Here is a 15,980-nt window from a genome sequence, read left to right as displayed (position 1 = left end):
GCAGTGTAAATAAATACTTGTTGAATGAACTAATTGGTCAGCTAATGAGCTCAACATATCTCTACCCCCAGTAATTCTTTTATGTAGATGGAATAAATTCAGCTATAATAGTTCATAAGGGACCATATCAGGATAGCTGTACTTCAGTCTCATTTTTTTTTCACTCATAAGAATGACTAAGTGCCTATTTAGGTACTGTGCTAAAAATAAATAGTTAACCAACCATGTCCCTGCTTGCATAGTCTTGAAGGATAACAAGGAATACATTAATAATCCCTGAAAGAAAGATTAAGTTACAAATGAGATAGGGGCTCAGGAGTGGATAAGAATTATTCTGGAAATTACAATGGACAACCACCTAAGACAGAAGTTATCATATTTCTCAGAGAAAACATATAGTTTGGTTATTTTTAAAAATAAATTCTAAAGTAATAGCTGGATAAGAAATAAGGGGAAATGGTAGTTAGGGCTCATATACATCGATTTACTAAATTAGGTTAACTACAGAACAACTCACAATGTCAAATATTTGTTTTCTGACTCTTTAGCCTTAGGTTCACTGGTTGTCTTTGAAGCCTCCTACCTGTGGAATGTTCCATTCTGCTGTCAAAATGAATGTTTCTCTCTTGGAACTCCTTTGATGTTAAATGAACTAGAGAGCAACTCTATTTAGGAACTGAAACCACCATCCAACAAAAGAAAAAAGGCACTGGTGTTTAGAGTGGAAATAGCTCCTTACTAGCACACTGGGTACTATTTGGATATGTGCATGACTCTGTTGTGCAGACACTCTTTCCCGTGGCTTGAGCATATCCTCCTTGGTAACCCCAGCATTTGTATGACTTCCTTGAAAGCTTGGTAGGCAGACCTAAATTGTAGAGGAAGAAATCGTCTATAAATATATTTTCATAAAAAATGTTTTTGTGGTGGCATTTCTGGTTGACATGGGAATTATATATTGTATCTTTTCTCCACTTGGAAATGTTTTTGTTAGAATTTAAAGTCTTTCCCAAACAGACATGCAAATGTGAACTCTGAAAATGCAGGAATATTGAGAAATATGTAAGAATGAAACCTCTAGAACACTTGACTTCTGGATCAGAAGAAACCATTAAAATTTACACAGCTTATAGCTTATGACTGCTTTCAGGATATCCTTTGTTCAGAGTATCTTATATTTGTTGGTATAATGTTCTTTTGAAATGTATACACTTTACTCTTGTTCATTCAAATGCTGATTTCTCTCCTCCACTCTCTGGTTTCAATCCAGACATTGCATTGTGATATTTATTCTAAGCCTCACCTGTCTCAACTTTCTGCAAATATGCCAAAATGAAGCAACTAGCCACAATGCTGAGCAAGGGAAAGGAAGCAGGAAGAGAGAGAGGAGCCAGAGGACAGGAAGGTGAAAGGCAGAGGAGGAGAGAAGGGCAGGCAGAGCTAGGAGAGACAGTTGGAGGACAGATCTTGGAACGACGTGGAGAATGAACCAGACCTAAGATTTCACTAAAAACAAGTATAATGGGTAAAATCTAAATATTAGGAAACTATGAGGGCTTGGAGGTTTAGGAGGGAGTAACTATTGCCCAGAATTGTGTTCTAGGTTAACTAAATAAACCCAGTCTCTGTGTGGTGATTTGGTTATACAGCTCTTTAGGATTAACAGCAGCTTTACTAGAAGATATATCAATAGTAAATTTTAATCGACTCTTACAACATATATTCCTAGAAAAAGTGTGTCTTAGTTACTTTTCAATTGCTTTGGTGAAATACCATGACTGAGGCAACTTATAAAAGAGAGTGTTTAATTTGAGGTCCTGTGATTGCAGAGGATTAAAGTCCATGGCCATCATGGCAGGAAACATGACATCAGGGAAGCAGCTGCTATGCACTGAAGTAGCAGCTGAGAGGTCACATACAGATCCACAAGCATGAGACAAAGAGAGTTAACTGGAGTGGCATAGGCTTTTGAAACCTCAAAGGCCACTCCCAGTGACACACTTCAACAAGACCACACCTCCTGATCCTTCCCAAACAGTTCCCACTATACTGGGACCAAGTATTGAAACATATAAGACTATGTGGCTATTCTCACTTAAACTACCACAAGAGGTATAAATACACTCCTCCCTTTGAGAACACATTCTGTATGTTCATGTGTTGATTAATATAATATCTACAGCTCAATTACATGATATCTACATCTCAATTACATGATGTTTTCAAATCATCTCTTAATAAATGTGTTGACCTAAGGACACAAGGGCAAACGCTCCTTATTTGTTCTCAATCTTCTATCTACTCCCTCCCTTTTTTACTTATCTTCACTTATCTTTTCTTAAAAACATCAACACTTACATATAATGGGTAGAAGATTTCCCATCTGCTCTTGCCCATTAATTCCCAATTTCTAATTCCAGTCCACAGAGGCTACTATTCATTAATTTCTTATGCATTAATTTCATTCCGTGTATATGACTTGAATACAACTGGAATGAATATTCTTGCTGTTTTCTCCCGAAATAAAATCTCTCTCTCTCTCTCTCTCTCTCTCTCTCTCTCTCTCTCTCTACCTCTATCTCTCTGCTTCTCTGTCTGTTTCTCTGTCTGTCTCTATGAGTAGAGCTAAGAAATTCTACAAAGAAGACAAAGAGAGGAAAAGTTAAATGCTGAGAATGGGTAGAGAGAAGGCAAAAGGACATCTTTAGCATGAAAGAGACAAAGACATTGGGAATGTTACAAAGAAGAAAAAAGGTGGGGAATATGAAAGGAGAATCTACTAAAATGCACTTTGCTTGGAAAATGCCATGATTATATTTAGTATAACGTATGCTAACTTAAAATAAGTGAATAAATAAACAAAAAGTATGTATACTGTTCTGCATCTCCCTTTCTTGCTTACTATGTTGTGGGTATTATCTTTAGTAGAACACAATTTCTTCGTATTTCTGACAGCACGGCATTCCATCTTACACGTCATAGTTTAAGCTATTTTACATAGATGGCTATTACCTTATTTCTTGCTGCCTCTAATGGTTTTGCATTTGAGAGTAAGTACATATCACTTCTCATTTCTCACATGCTAATACTTCTGGTGGGCGCATTCCCAGAAGCAGCATTCCTACTGAGAAATAAATGTGTTTGTGTTTTACAGATTTGCTTAAGTGACTTTGATAATTATAACCATGTATCATTTTGTAAGCGGTGTATGAAGGTACATCGATCCCCTGCGGATCCACCACCAGTGTATAATGATGCTCTTGAAATTTGTGCAGACTAATTGAGAAAAAATATTTTAATATCCATCACCTCCATACAAGTAGCATTTAACATCTTTTCTTAAGCTTCCAACCCACTTACATATTGTTTTCTATAAATTCTTCATTCATATGCTTAAACATGCTTCACACTTTGTGCCTCTTTTCCTGGTGTCTTGTTGATTTCTGCCCCAACAACTTATAGGTTCTCCATCTAATTGAGGACATTACAGTGGTTTTGTCTATAACATGCTTTTCACACGGTGTTTCCCAGTTGCTGTTTACATTCGACACCGTTTATCACTTCCATTTTGACTGGATCACCAAGGAGTTTTTACCATCTAGTTTTTATTTCTAATATGCTGGTTTATGCATATTTGCTTTTGAGAATTCGAAACAAGGTATTTTCCTTACCAGGATTCCACAGGCATTAACTCACCCATGTCTTTCTTTGCCGAAACAGGCCTGCGTTTTTACATTTAAAACTTTGTCTGATGCTTATCCTATATTGTATGTGGCATCGATACAGTTTTATCTTTCCAAATGGTACCAGTAATCCCGCCACTTTTTATTGAATGTACTTTCCCCCGTGCTTTGAGATGGTGTTTCCATAGTTTATTCAATTTCTGCACACATTTGGGTGCTTCTTGCCCTTCTGCTCTACCGGTATACTCGACTGTGCCTCACTGACTGCTGCTGATGTATCAGTCAGGACGCTCCAAAGAACTCAAGCAGAACAAATGAGCCATGTATGCAGAAGGAGACTGTTTTATGGTTTTGACTCACACAGTCAGGGAGGCTAAGAAATCTCATCATCTACCTGTGTGATTCAGAGGCCCAGGAGGGTGACCGATTCAGGCCAAATCCTAACAGCTAATGGCATAAATGCCAGCCACAAGCTAAAGACCCAAGAATCAGGGTCATCAGAAGCAGTAGAGAACTGATGTCTGTCCTCATGTTCCAGAAACTGAGCAGAGCGTGAATGTGACTTTTTTCAAATTTTTGCTTCATTCAGGCCTTCAGTGGATCTAATAATGCAAGCTCCTTTGGGAAGGCAGTCCAAATCGCTTAGTGCCCTGACTCCAACACTAATATCTTTTATACACACCTTTCTGGGTCTTGTCAGAAATAATACTTGATCAGGCAGATGGTTAGTCAGAAAGTAGTCAAGTTGTCACTTAAAATTATTTTCACAGGCTTTATGTTTGACACCTACTTCCAATAACTCCTATCATCCTTTGTAAAGCTTTCTGGAATTGTATATAAATATAAAATATACATATAGATAATACACTTTACTTGACATTATAATATTTTTATATTATATGTTATATATTTGTATATATGTGTGTATACATGTATTATATATTATATATATACATTTTATATGTTAAATATTTTATATATGTATATATACATATATAAATACTCATATATGTGTAATCTCTAGAATAAAACTGGATAGTCTTTTTTTTTTAAAGTCAAATCTACTAAATATTTTTACTGGCCTCATGTGGCAGTTAAGCATTATTTGAAAATAACCAGCCATATCATATCTTATCATTCCTTTATGTCAGTTTTTCTTCACTAAAGTTTAGCATGATTTCTCCAAGATTTTTAATCTTTTTTTCTGGTATCATATAAACAGAGTCTTTTCTTATACCTTATCTTCAAACTCTTTTTTTTCAAATATGTAAATCTTGACCCATACATTTCTTATATACCCCAGTGGTGTAAATTTTTCTTGAGGAGAGCCAAAGAAATGTCATTTATCCCAGACAAAGAACCAAAGGCAGACAGAAGAAAAGATTCCTCCAAAGCCCAGCTTGTGAACCGGTGACTTCACTGGCCTGGCTCGCGGAAGCACTGTGACTCAGGCAGCGGCATCACCAAAGAGCATCCGCACACCGATGTACACACACAAGTAAAACAAATAAAATCAATTCATTAACTAACGCTTAAAACAGCATGACTCAACCATGTGTCAGATCTAACTAAAGCGGAATCTCTAGACACTTGTGGGCTCAGAAACAAGTATGCTGAGCAGAGACGGTCTCTGGTGGTTAACAGGCTTTATCAAGGCTGCATTATCTTTGCTTTCATCAAAAGAACCTAGAAATATTCTTTCTTTTCTGTACTCTGAAATAAACAGTATCAGAATTGTATATATTTTAAAGTTTTCTTTTTAGAGTTTCCTGAATAACCATCTGATCCTAGAATTTCTGCAAATATTTGACCATTACATTTTCTTTACAAATTCCTGACTCAATTTTTATTTATCTTGGAGTCATTACCAACAAGAATTTTCCTAGGAAAATGCACATAAATTTGGTCTCGTTTCCATCACAGCTTAATTTGAATTGGACAGAATTAGATGTTCAGAGAGTTTGCTGGATAGAAGAAAGAAGACACAACAGTGGGCAGGAAAAGCCTTCAGAGCATGGGATGGCTTGGCAACTTGAGAAAAGAGAGGCGAGGAAGTTGGGTAGAAAGCGCCTCATCATCCTCCAGATCTCTGAAGATGCCGTGGTCCAGTCTACAAGGGAAAGACTGTGTCCTAAAGGATGCTTACAACTGTGCAGAAGCACCCAGGCTCTAAGCACCTTCCATACCAAGCCAAGTCTGACTGAAATTGCTTCCAGTGCTACAGCACATCCTGAAGTCCACAGCCCACAAAAGACTTCCTATTGACGGAGTAACTTCACAACGTGTCTATTGAATACAATTTACATACAGAAATGTACAGATCTTGGATGTACTAAGTGGATGAGTTTGGGCAAGTTCATATATCCATTCATTCCATCTGAAAGAAGATAGAAAATGTCTCACACAAAAACAGTTGCCTTTGTCCTTAGATCCGGTCAACCACACTTGTTTCTGCTCACGATGCCCCACTCCCCGCCCCCACAGATGTACCGAGGCAGCCCTGGCTCTGCTTCTGCATTGGTTTATTTTACCTGCTTTGAAGTCCATACAAATAGAATCAGGCCACATGTCCCATTGTGCTTCTGGCCTCTCTCATGCAAGACAGTGTTTTCTGTATTCATATATGTTACTGCATGTGTCGATACTTTTCAACTCTTTGTTCCATGGTATTAATATACAACTGTTTGTTTATATGTTTTTCTTTCTATGGACTTTTGATTTTCTCCAGTCATTGCCCAATATAGATAACATGATTGTGAGCATTTTAAACAAAAGCTTATGGACATGCGTGTTCATTAATCTTTGGTCAACATCTAGGAATGGAATTGCCAATTCTCATGGTAATTGCATATTAAATTTATGAGAAACTTGACAGTTTTCTCACTCATTGGTAATATTTCTCATACAGACATCTGGCTGTGTTTTTGGTGATATTTAATTAAATCTGCATACCACCTGGTTGTACAATGGCATCTTTAAGAAAAAAAAAAGATTTAGTCTTTTTCTTGATATGTATATGTGAATAAGTGTGTCTGCTGTGTTAGGCAGGTGCCGGTAGGAGCCACAAGGGGTGCTGGGTTCCCTGGATGATTGTGAACTGCCAAACCTGAGGGCTGGGGGGTCCAACTGGGCCCTCTGCAAGAGCAGCGAGCACTCTTAAGCAGGGAGCGGCCTCTCCTGCCCAACAATACCATTTTTATTATGGCATTGTTCAGTTGTTTTTATTACGTGGAAATAAACTTGACTTTTACAGTCCATAAACAGCCTGACAGTTATTATTGCTACCAGCTTGTGGGGATTATTCCTTTTCTGTGCTCCCCATTGTGGCTTCCAAAAATAAAATCTCCACGTCTTTGTTCATTTAGTTTCTTTTCCTTGTTATTTCTCACTGTTGAGGATGTCTAGTATGACAATGATGAAAGCAAACACTGCTACCTTGCTTCTCAACTTCAGAAAAGATTGTTCAATATTTCACCGTTAATTCTTCTCTGTGTGTTGGGTCACATGTTCTTGCTCTGCTTAATCATTTATTTTTTAATTATTTTTCTTACTTTTTTTTTTTTTTTGTAAATGTGTGTGCACCCATGCATGAACTTCAGTAAGACAGAAAAAAATTTTCGGGAGTCAACTCTGTCCTTCTGCCATCCAGCAGACCCATCAAACTCAGGACATCAGGCTTATAGCCAATGCCTTTGCCCACTGAACCTGATGTCTTTCTTTTTTTTTTTTTTTAATTCCATTCCAAACTTTAAGGATAAAATACCATTTTTTCTAAGTATGTCCCAAGTACTACAAGCTGCTATTTACTTGGCTATTCCAGAAAGGGCTGTCTCTCTAGAGTCTTTCTAATGTTTGATTGCCCGAGGCTGTGCTAGCCTTGCGCTTACCCACCCACAGAATAGAGCATGGTTTCTAGCTGTGAAGAACTCACTTCAGCTGGTGCTCAATCCTGACAGTCTTCCTGAATCTAAACTGCTGGTTCTGTGGGAGACTATCATTCTTACCATTTCCTTTCAGTCCATATGGTCTCAATACCACAAACAAGACGAATCCTCAAATATTTTAAAGAGCTGGAGTTTGTTCTAGATGTAAATTTTTGTTTTTCATTGTGATTATCTCATTTTCTATTGGTGTTTCTTTCAAAATATCTTGTATCTTCTTTTTTCTATGAGGATGAGCTTTAGAATTCACTTTGTTGTCTGTCATAGTCTCAGTATCCAAAGCTGGCCTTAACCTCATCCTGTCGCATTTAGTCAAGGAGGACCTTGAACTCCTGGTCCTCGGCTTCCGTCTCCCCAAGTGCTACATTTACAGATACACTCTTATGCCCATTTTTATATGGTGTTAAGGACTGCACCCACAGCTTCGTGCATGCTAGGCAAACCCTCTCACAAGTGCACTGTCTTTTAACATCTCTACTCAGATTTGTGTCTCAAGTTCACCTTCCACCCTTCTCATCCAAGTACATCTCTCCTAAGTTCTTTTTTTTTCTTGCTATCATCTTGGTTTATCCTACCTCACAATTATTGCTTTAGTTACATGAAACCATATTTAAGAGGAAATAAAATTGTTATAGCCAAATTGTTTTCTAAAGTTCATGCTTGTTTCAAAAATCCAATGATTAAAAATCACATTCATACCATTCAAGAGAAATTATTTGCAGGCTACCAAAGGGGAAACATAAACACCAACTCAGCCATAGAACCTTTGATTTACAGTCTGTCTTGCCTGCAAAATATGCCAGGGCAATGGTGGCACAGAACCTGTGAGAGTAACCAACCAACCTCTGATTTGACTTAAGGCCCATTCCGTGAAAAGGAACCCATGATTAAGTGATCAAGAACCAGAGACGAGATAGCCCAGACACCTAGGGTAAAACCGTACACTCTGGTCTTAAAATCAAGACAAAACAAAAAGTATCAACAAATGACTGCTAATGATATTCTGCTATGCTCATAGATCAGTGGCTCTTTTTAGCCGTCATCAGAGAAACTTTCCCCAGCAGAAGATGGGAACAGATGCAGAGACCCAGAGCCAGACATAACGCAGAGCCATTAGAACACACAGCTCTAAATGGGATGTCTCCATCAACCTCCCCCCCCCTCCCAGAGCTCAGGGAACTTCACTGAAGAGGAAGCAGGAAGAGTGTAAGAGCCGGATGGAATGGAGATCAGCAGGAGAACAAGACCTTCTGAATCAACTGAGCAAAGCTTACATAAGTTCACAGAGACTGAACCAGCAAGCTCAGGGCCTACACAGGTCAGCACCAGTCCTATGTTCATATATTATAGATTTCCTCCTGTTGGGTTGCTATATCCAACTTCAATATGACAGTTTTTGCTTTATCTTATTATATTTTGTTTTGTTACATTTGGTTGTTATTTCTTAGAATACTGTTCTTCTCTATTGAAAGACAGGAAGGGAGTGGATCCAGAGGAGAGAGGAGGGAAGGTGGAACTTGGAGAAGCAAGAACAGGGTAACTGTGATCAGAATATATTGTTTGAGAAAATAATCTATTTTCAATAAAAGAGAGGTGGAAATATCTAGGTGGTGGTGGCACACATCTTTAATTCCAGCATTCGGGAGGCAGAGGCAGGTGGATCTCCGTGAGTTTGAAGCTAAAGTGTGAGTTCCAAGACAGCTAGGCCTCCACAGAAAACTGTCTTTAAATAAATAAATAAATAAATAAATAAATAAATAAATAAATAAATAAATAACAAAAAAATAAAAAAACAAACAAACAAAGGAAGCGGGTTGAAAAAAAACAATTAAATTTTTTAAATCAATAATTAAAAGTGTTTGCCACTCTGTTGTTGGTGTTCTTCTTCATGGCCAAGTTTTTGTAGCAGCTCATAAATGCCGCTGCTGCCTTCCAACTAACCTACCTGCATTGAGGTCGTATCCCCACCCCTCACCCTTTATTACTTGTTATCAAGTATTGAATTTCCCGAGCAGCACTTCCCAGGAAACTTTTGGCGGGGAAGAAAAGAAGACATAATTTGCCAGCTTTCCCATGTCCAGGTTCTTCTGCTTCCACACCGGGGCTGTCGATTCTCCCCTTAGTTCCACACCTGCTTAATACCTGCTTAACTTCTTACACACTCACACACAGGCAATGTAACACTTCTGCTTGGAGAAAGCTTGTTGCTGCTTTTGAAGTGCACTTTCAGGGCCTCGGAGGTGGCTCTTTGGGTAAAGGCCCTGCTGTGCAAGCAGGCCGATCTCAGTTCAGATCCCCACCATCCATGTCAATAAACACCAGGTGTGGCAGCACCCGTAAACCAGCACTGGGGGACAGGGAACGATGAGACAGGAGGAGCCTGCGGTACACTGGGTAGCCAGTGTACTGAAAACAGTAGATCGAGTTTCAGTGAGAAACTTTGTCTCCGAGAGTAACGGGAAAAGATGGGGAAGACACCCAACCAATGCTGATCTTTGACCTTGAAAGCTACTTGTATAAAGGTTACATATTTTACATATTTTTAATATATTCTGAAAATGCAGAATTGCCTAAGGCACTGAGAAGCTTTGTCTTCATATGCTCCTCCACTCTCTCTGTGCAACATATATTGCTCATTTTATACATTTTATATATTATACAGCTGAGCCAGTAAAGGCACTTACACCAAACCTGACGACTGGAGTTCCTTTCCAGGCACCCACATGTTGGAAGGAGAACTCACTCCTGTAAGCTGGCCCCCAAATGGCACACAGACATCATGGCATCCACACACCATACAAAAACGAATGGCTGCTGCCGTGAGGTAAGCCCACCACATAAAAACTCTATAAGCCCGAAAAGAAAGTCTTTCTTGCTAGCTGGGAGCTGCATGAAAAACTTGCCCAAACCATGGAGCCCAAGCCACATTCTGGTGGTGACACTTCAGCTAGCAAGAAGCCAAAACTCAAGGTTAGTACATTTGTGGACTTTCCTGAAACTCTGGACTAGGTCCTTGATGGATTAACTTTTGGTTCCTGTTTTGGCACGTGTGCCAGTTGTATTAAGGTCTGGGGGCCTGTGACAATGTCAAAGTTCAAATTAGAAGATTAGCCTGTTTACAAACATAAGAAAATTAAGAGCTTACAGGTGTGACGCAGCTGTGATTACCTGCACAAGACTGGACCCATCCATATCCTGCCATGGAAAAGGGAGGAGCTCACAGGTCCTCTGACTCCCTGAGCTTGTATACAGGCACTTCCTGGTTAATGGGGGAGAGAGAGGCAATCTCTTTGGTCACGTAGTCACTACTGTGGTGCTCATGGCACTGAAACAACTCCTCCCCAAAGTGACCATAAGCAACCATAATTATACTGATTAGGTCATGCATACACACACGCATACACACACACACACACACACACACACACGAGTAGAAAGGGAAAAAGAAAGAAAGCAAACCAGTAAGTATAGGGAGGGGACAAGATAACGTGGTGAGGAGTAAATGTGATTGCAATACACTGTACACATGAACGAAAATACCATGCAGAAACATTATCGTGTATATTTAATATGTGCTAATGAAGCATTTAAAATCATGCTATTTATGAAATTATTTTCATAGGTTCCTTCATCATTTTTGCTACTTTCAAATGTATATACTTGCAGTATACAGCATCTGTTAAAACATGTGAGAATCGTAGAGTCGCTAAACCAAGCCAATTACCACTCATTACCAAATTTTTGGTTTGTAGTGAGAAAAAATATTTACTCTCACAATTTTCAGATCTGCCACTGGTTCCTAGAGGTGAAAACTGCACCGTTCTTTGCAGCCTAAAAATGTTGCCCCTTAACACGCCTGAAAAATGCAATTAGAATTTGCTTCTTTGTGAAAATCACATGCAAAAATTCAATGTATTGTAACTGCATAATAAAGACTTTTATAGGTAAAAAAATAAAAATAAAAAAACCTCTTCCTGTCTGCATTTCAGGGGGAAAAAATCAACAACAACCGAATTAAAAAATAGTAGTCCTTTACAATCTGAGTTGGGGTGTAAACAAGCAGCTAAAATTAAAATCCCATTATACTAAAAACTGCAGAATCCTGACTTACCCAGTCTAAGAAAATACCATAATGGTCTATTAGAATCGGGTGACTTGGTATAAAAGCATAAAGAATTGGGCTCTGCACCCACCCACTCACCCCCACCCTGTTGCTCGGCCAGCCTCAGCTAGGGAGACCGGCTGTTTGATCCCTTCCCTTTTAAAGTAAACAAAGAGCTCTTGCTTTGAGGTCAAATTCTCACCCCATAACTGAGATTTTATTTCTGTATTGGTAGCTGACTTGGGTATTTACTAAGGAAACCTATAATGCACTTTGTGTTTTACGTTTTCTAATGTCTAAGTTTTACTTTCCAGGCTATGTTCACCCTTTCCCATAACTAAAATATTTTTCAGTGTAAGAGGGCCTATCTTCACATGCAGCATACATTAACTCCTACCTCAAAGTGAGAAAATGAATGGCTTAAGAAGATTAGAGTCGTTTTCTTTACTTAGAGGAGTTCCCCGACAGCTCAGAATGGAATTACACAAGATCAAATCCGTTAGCACCACTTCCTGATCTTTAAACCGGCACGGTCTTAGGAAGCAGCCTCAAGCTTATTTCAAGAAGAGCTTTGGAAACTCTTAGCGATTCTACTATAAGCATCATCTAAGGAATTAGAGGAGGCGCTGAAGCCAGCAACATGTCACTGGTCACCAGTGAGCCCAAAGTCCAGTGGAGACCTGCTGCTTTGTTTCCTCTTCGCCATTTGGTCGGCATGCTCCTTCTGTGTGGGGGGCATTTCAAAGCACACAAAAATGAAAAGGATGCACACTGATAACCTCCCCAAGCGGGAGTGTCATCTTATTTCCTTCTGCACCTGCAGAGTACCTTCAACTTAGAGCCATTCAAATGTGTGTCCATTGTTCTATCATGTACTTGGTGCTGCTTGTGGCCTCTCAAAACGTGTTAAAGCAGAGCCCTTGAGAATCAAGACAAAACCAGGACCGGAAGGCATCAAGCTATCTCTTAGAAACCTACTAGAAATTTGACCGCAAAATCCATTTAACACGGGCAACCTTCAAACTGCAGTGTTTACACCTGCCCCCGCTGGTCTGCTGGGATCTGTTTCTCTTGTCTCTCTCTGGCAAGGCTCTTGTGGGCTGCCAGAACTATGCTGAACAAACACAACTGTAATCTGTCACTTCCCTTACCCTCCTCAGTCTCCAAGGCTTTCGACAGGAAAATGAATGCATAAAAATACGTAAAAATGAAAACATTCCAGAAATGGGTGGAGGGGAACAGTCTCACTTTCTGCCTTGCCGTACCTTCTTCCCGCTGTTCCCACTCTCACATCAACGTAAGAAGGCTGTGTTGGAGTTTTGTTTTCCTTTTGGCCTCTTAACATGGAGCAATGTTAATCTATAGATTTCTTACTCAGCCTGACTTTAACAGATTTCTGAATGAGGGTATGTAGAAAATCTTTCCACCCGAAATTTTCCCTTTTGTGGGCATGGATGTGTGATATACACGCGTGTATACTCATGCTTGCATGTGTGGGCGCCTGTGTGCGTGGAGGCCAGGGGTTGGTGTTGGGTATCTTTGACTGCACTCCATTTAATTTCCCGAGGCAGAATCTCACTGAACCCAGAGAGGGTTGAGTCAGCTAGTGCAGCCAGCTGGCCGCAAGGAACTCCATCTCTGTCTCCTAGGGATGGGACAACTGCTGAGCCCCCGAGGCTGTCTGGCTTTTATGTGGGTGCTGCAGTCCTTGGGCTTATGCCACAGTTCCTTCTTTATCCATTAAGCCATCTCGCCAAGCCCTAAACTATAAATGACAGCTTTTACCGAGACAGAATCCACTCAGATCTCCATGAAAGGCAACTAATCTATTAGAAAAGGGGTTTCAGAAAGCGCTGGGAGGTGATATTTTTCCGAGAATCCCCTAGATCCTAGAAAGTGCTCTGCTTGTTAAGATCTTCTACGAAGTCCTTATTGGTAAAATTTCAAGATGTGGCATGAGTGCCATTAACACCCATATGTATACAGCACAGTAACAGCTTGAGTTTGCATGTTTTCCATAGACTTATTTGATACACATATCCAGGTCTGAGGAAAAGAAAAACGTAACTAAGCTTACCTTAAGCCTGAGGCTATCACAGCAGAGACATCAGCTGGATTGCTAAAGTCACAGACCAATGCCCTCCTAGTAACAGCCAGTCTTCGAGGTGAGGAATTCACAGCTCCGTAGTGTTTCTCTGACCTTTCGCCACCAATCTGCTGCTGTCCAGCACCTGCTCAGTGAGATGGGTTCGAGGTAGCTCTCCCTTTTTACAGCTAAATTTGGGTTCAAGGGAAACAGTTCCATCACACAAATGCTGAAGCACCGTTATTTTCGTGGACATACGCTGAGTGGAAAAGCAAGTCCAATCGAGGAGCAATCTCATTCAGCTTGCGATGTTTCTCAGCGGGCGGCCTGTAGCTGCCGTTACAAAGGTGAGCCAGCCATCAGGTCCCTCCTCATGGAGCATGGGAAATCCCCTCGGAAGAGGAGGAGGAAGAACTGAAAAGCCGGAGGGGTTGAAGACACAAGAAGGCTCATTAAGCGGGCCTTATAGGGGTTCACCGAGACTGAAACAGCAATGATGGAGCCTGAGTGGGTCAGCGCTAGGTCCTCTGCATTGCCTTGTTTTTGTAAGACTCCTGACAGTGGGAACAGGAGCTGTCTCTGACACTTGCATCCGCTCTTACGATCCCTTTCCTCCTACTGGGTTGCCTTGCCCAGCCTTCATACATAACTTTGTGCCTAGTCTTCTCTCTCTCTTCAGTTTATCCTTATGAAGATGAACTGCCCTGTAAAACCCATATAACTTAAGAGACTGGTCATCAATTGGTTCTCAGGACCTAATACAGACCTTGAACTGAAAAAAAAAAAAAATATATATATATATATATATATATATAATATGTATTATATAAAATATATAATATATTATATATATCATACCAAATACTGTTATAAGGAACGACTTTCAATATGAATAACAGTCAAATAATGTATAGTGATGAGGAGAACTCACTGAGGCTTTTCACTGGCTGCAAGTGATTATTCTGTGAGAAATCTAAACTTCCACTGCCCTCTACAGGCCAAGAAAAGAATATTAATGACTGCACGCTTTAATGCTTCCACATATTTACTTTTTTATTTAAAATTTTTTATTTTTATTTTTTATTTTATTATGTATACAATGCTCTGCATGAATGCCAGAAGAGGGCACCAGATCTCATTATAGATGGTTGTGAGCCACCATGTGGTTGCTGGGAATTGAACTCAGGACCTCTGAAGAGCAAGCAGTGCTCTTAACCTCTGAGCCATCTCTCCAGCCCTTTATCTACTTTATTTTATTATGTATACAATGCTCTGCCTTAATGCCAGAAGAGGGTTTCCACATTTTTAAATACTTATTATTTTTAAAAGACACTGAATAATTTATATAAATTATTTTCACATTTGAGATATAATTACTCACATGAAGTTAAAAATTCCTCCCTTCCCAATTTTTACTACCTAATGGAGTATCATTTTATTTCCAATAAACATTAAAATTGTAAAGGTAGTTTTAAAACATAACGGTACTGTAATTTCCAACTTCATCTGTGTTGTGGGATTGCTGAGGTATGTGCGATGGGCAGTATCAGTCCTCTCCTTGCTGATATTAGAATCACGCGGAAGACAATCACCCTAGCCACACATGTAAGGAATCATCCTCTTCAGAGTGTATCATCTGATACAGGTGTGCCATTCCCAGGGCTTACAACCTGAGCTGTATACAAAGGACAATACGAGTGACAATTACCCACTGTCCTTTGCTTCCTGACGATGGTGACCAGTGCCCTCAAGGCTCCGGTTGCCATGACTTCCCTGAGATAAAAGACTACCTTGGACCTGGGAGCCACAATAATTTTTTTTTTTTTTTTTACCTTTACATTGCTTTTGTTAAAGCTTTTCATCACAGGAACAGAAAGGTGACTAAGATGATATGTAATGTCATAGATATGTAATATATCATGTAATATCAGATGTCACATATGGTCATTACATACACACATACATAAAATTACATATGTAGCATTTTTAAGTGGAATGCCCATCATCTTAACAGAAGGTCATTCCCTTCTCTTCTAAATTGGCAGGCGCAGACGTGTAGCAATTGTGGAGTGCCAGGCCCTTCTTCGACACACTGTGCTCATGTTAACTGATGACAGCCTTCCATTAGCCCTTGAGGGGTATCTGTGTTAATGTTCCCTTCTAGGAAT

Source organism: Psammomys obesus, unplaced genomic scaffold (genome assembly GCF_907164565.1).
Source record: "Psammomys obesus unplaced genomic scaffold, mPsaObe1.curated_primary_1811, whole genome shotgun sequence".
NCBI lineage: Eukaryota > Metazoa > Chordata > Mammalia > Rodentia > Muridae > Psammomys > Psammomys obesus.
Note: the sequence above shows the minus strand (reverse complement) of the source record.